Source organism: Theropithecus gelada, chromosome 20 (assembly GCF_003255815.1).
Source record: "Theropithecus gelada isolate Dixy chromosome 20, Tgel_1.0, whole genome shotgun sequence".
NCBI lineage: Eukaryota > Metazoa > Chordata > Mammalia > Primates > Cercopithecidae > Theropithecus > Theropithecus gelada.
This window is the reverse complement of record NC_037688.1, coordinates 62,202,904-62,207,403: the sequence shown is the minus strand read 5'-3', so window position 1 is coordinate 62,207,403 and position 4,500 is coordinate 62,202,904.

The window sequence follows — 4,500 nt, the reverse complement described above, 5'->3', positions numbered from 1 at the left end:
CCGCCTGCAGCCCGCCGGGGTCGGCACTGCTGCACCCTCTCCCACACCCGGCTCCCTGGGCTAGTACCAGCCCCTGTCCCGCCTTCTGGGTTTGAGCGCGCCGCCGCTCCGCCCCTTGAATCCCGGCCACGCCCCTGAGCCGCCCTCCAGACCTAGCCCCGACCCCCGAATCCTGGCGACGCCCCTGACTACTCCCAGACTTTGCCTCGTGCCCCTCCTGTGTTTTGGCCCCGCCCCCGTCCCGCCCCGCCCTCCGAAGTGGGCTCGCTCCCCCTCCACCCCCTGAATCCTGGCCACGCCCCTGGTCGGCCCCGACACCTAGCCCCGAGTCCCTTTTCATGTTTTGGCCGCGCCCTTGACCCGCCCTTCAAATTGGGCACGCCTCTTCCCCGCCCCCTGACTTCAGGGCCTAGTCCTGAGCCGCTCTCCAGGCCTAACCCCGCCCCACGTCATAGCCACGCCCCTTCCCCCTCCATGTTTGGGCACGCCTTCTGAGTCCTGGTCACGCCCCCGCCCTGCCCCCTGAGTCGTGCCTACGTCCATGTCCGTCCGTCCAAGCCCTGGCCCTGCCCCTTTTTTCCTCCCTCCGGCCTGCCCGGGTTACTGATATGGGCCAAGGCTCACAGCCTCCTCCGCCTTCTGGACCTTCTCCTAGTCTCTGCCCAGTTCCGGTCCGCCCCCAGATTCTCCCTCGTTCTGGTTTCGCCCCCTTTCTGGTCCTCCCCGCGTGCTTGAGCCCCCTTGGCTTCTCCTTTTGGGTCTGGCCTTGCTCCTCCCTCTGGGTCCAGTCCCGCCCTTCTCGCGTGTAATTGGGTCCTGGCCCTGCCCCCTCCCTCTCTGGCTTCACCCCTTTCCAGGTCCGCGTCCTGGGTGGGTTTTGCTCAGAGCCTGGCTGCCGCGTCGCTCTGGGCTAACGCAGGCTGGGGTGGAGTTGGTATGAGTTTGCGCCGTCGGCTGCTGCTCTGTCTGGTAACATTGCTTTCGATCCACCCCGACCCAGTGTTCTGGGCTTCTCATTCACACAGATCTGTGTTGACAGCCAGGGCTTGGGGAAAACCAGGACTCAAGCTTCTGCCGAGCCCGACTTGGCCTTTTTGGGTTCCTGTCTGAGGATGACAGCATATTAAGCACAGGTTTTAGTACCAGAAAGAGCATCAAAAAATTTAAAAAAAAAAAACTTAAAATAATTGGATGTCTCGATGAAGTATCAATAAAGCTATAATGGGAAAAATAGAGTTTAGTTGGTTGCATTTTATGATTTAGTACTGTTTCTATTTACTAATTAGAGGTAGTGGTGATCACCATATAAGTTTAAGGTCACAAAACTTCTTAATCTAGCCCTGCTCTCCACAGAAACTTCGACCCCTATCATCTTGGTGTCAGTTATCAGTTGTGAGTACCAAGACAGTGTGTCAGTACAGCCAGGTATAGATCGTAGTATGCACACGTGGGACTGGCAGAGAAGAAAAGCATCACAAGCCTGAGGTGGAGGGGATGGAATGGGCTCATCAGAACCAACATGGCCACAGCAGCGTGTGTCCCACCTGCTGAACAAGGTGGGCAGTTTGGGAAGGAGCTAAAAAAAAAAAAAAAAAAAAAAAAAAAAAACTGTATGCTGCTCTCTGCTAGGCTGAATTGTAGGTGTGTATATAATTTTTGAAAGATCAATAATAATCCTTTATGTCTGTTTAATGCTTGACAGTGTGAAAGGGCTTTCATCTATATGATCTTATTTAATTCTTACAGCCACTCTTAAATAGGATTTATTATTCTCATTTTATAGATGACGGAAACTGGGGCTTTGTCTCATTCCAAAGAGCAGAGGAGGGTGGGGGTTTCTGTTCTACAGCTGGGGGAATTTGGAGGAGCACCGCCTAAGCCCCCACTGGCCTAAACACAACACGTGGTAACTTCTATTTTTCTACACCCTGGCCATGCCAAGGCTTGTGGTTGAACTCTGGATTGGTCTCATTCTCTCAGAGCCACAAACCTCGGACCATTTGAAGCTGGCAGTCCTGGGGCTTCCTTTCCTCTCGATAACATGCTTACATCCAAACTCACTTCCTTCCTCTCTTTCTTCTCCCTGCTAATCATGGGAAATCTATTCTTCGAGCAGGAAAAACAGTGTCACACTGCTCACATTATTTTCTAGATCTTTTGACTAGTGCCAAACCTCAGCTTTTGAAAACCCAAAAGCCAAGAATCAATTTATTTGTTTTCTGGATTTCTCCAACTCATCTATTCCTTAACACTCTGGAAGAAGGATGTCTAAACTCTGGGCATGGGGACAACATGGATCGCTATGTCAAGAAAGCTTTTTTCCTTTCAAGCCTCTTTATCCAATGGAAAAGGAGGTGGCATCCCCACCCAACAGAAAAACTGAATCACTGTAAGAATTTTTGAGACTGCCCAGACCACTAGCCGTGAGGTTCTGAAAGGGCAAGTAGGAGGTTCTAGCTTACTTGGAGACACTAAGGAGAAGCATCACTAATGCAGGAAACAGAGTTGTCACAGTGGGCAGCCCAAGGTAACATAGTTGATTTGAAGGGACCATCAAGACAAAACTCATAAGCTTTCCATTATGGGTGCTAAAGCTATTCCCCATTGTAAACCCAATGCCAGGCATCTAAACAATCCTCAAGTCTCTCTCATCTTGAAAATATCTTCCCAGCAGGGCGCAGTGGCTCACACCTGTAATCCCAACATTTTGGGAGGCTAAGACTGGAGGATTGCTTGAGGTCGGGAGTTCAAAACCACCCTGGGTGATATGGTGAGAACCCTGCATCTACCCCCCAAAAAAACAATAATAATTAATTAATTAATTAGCCAGATGTGGTAGCACCCAGGAGGCTGAGGCAGGAGAATCACTTGAATCCAGGAGTTTGAGTCTGCAGTAAGCTATGATTGCAGCACTACACTCCAGCCTGGACAACAGGGCAAGACCCCATCTTAAAAAAAACAAATAAAAAAATCCTCCCCTGATTCCCCCATTTCCCCTCCCACAACTCTTCCTTTTGCTCCTCCTCTTCAAAATCAAATTTTGTGATGAATTGACCATACTTATGTTTCCATTTCTTCTCCTCAACCCATTCCAAAATGACTTTAAGATCATCAATGATCTTGTCCATAAATCGTAATAGATATTTTTCAGTCTTTATTTTGCCAATCTTCTTAGCTGTGTTCAACATAGTTGACCGCCCCCTCCTTCTTGATCCACTCTTCTTGGTCTCTATAAGACCACACCTGTTTTCCACATATATGACTGGCCTTTCCCGTCTCTTTCACATCTCTTTCACTGGCTTTTCTTCCACTGCCCTCCCTTTAAGATGATGTCTCTTGGCACTTTGTCTTGTTCCCTCTTCTCCCTCTGTGGGCTCTTTCTGGGTGAGTTCATCCCTTCCCATGGCCTCAGTCTCTAATACCTCCCAAATCTGTATCATTTCCTTGGAGTGCCTCTTGACCTCCAGAAATCTATGTCCAACCTCCTACTCAACCCCATATCCCACAAGAATCTCCAACTCAATGAAAATCAAACTGAAGTCATCATCTCCCACAAACCTGCTTTCCATTTATCCCATGTTCCCTCCGAGGGAGAGGAGAAGCACAATCAGCCATCGAATGACCCAAGCCCAAATCCTGGGCATCACTTTTGACATGATCCTCTTCTTCTCGACATGCTCATCAGTGGATTATGTCAACTCTGTCTCTAAAATGTCTCCCTGACTCACTCCTTCTGTCCCGCACCCGGCCACTATTGTGGCACAAGCCACTGTCCTTTCTCCTAGACAATTGCAATAGGCATTGAATGGGACCTCCTGTCCCTGCTGCCAGTGGGAACTTTCTTTTCTTTTCTTTTCTTTTTTTTTTTTTTTTTTTTCTTTTTTGAGACAGAGTTTCACTCTATCGGCCAGGCTGGAGTGCAGTGGCATGATCTCGGGTCACTGCAACCTTTGCCTCCCGGGTTCAAGCAATTCTCCTGTCTCAGCCGCCCAAGTAGCTGGAATTACAGGCACGCACCACCACGCCCAGCTAAATTTTATATTTTTACTAGAGACGGGGTTTCACCGTGTTGGCTAGGCTGGTCTTGAACTCCTAACCTCTGGCCTCGGCCTCCCAAAGTGTTGGAATTACAGGTGTGAGCCACCATGCCCAACCGGTGAACTTTCAAATTCCAAATTGAAACATGCCACTCTCTAGCTCAAAAGCCTTTCATGGTTTCCCATTGCCCTTGGGAAGGGACCAAGTTCAAAGCTCTAACTCGGCATTCATGGTCCTCTTTGCCTATCTCTTCAGCCTCACCTGTTGCCAATACTCCACCTCCACTCTCTGTGCAGCTGCCCTCAATTGCCTTCACAGTGTCTCAGCCCTAGCAGACTCTCATCCTTTAGGAGTTCCCTCTTCTTGGAAATCCTCCCCCCGCTTCCCCACCCCGCCCCCCCCCACCCCCGACCCCGCGCCTTCACTTGGCTAATCTCAATTTCAGGCCCCTGCTAAATGTCA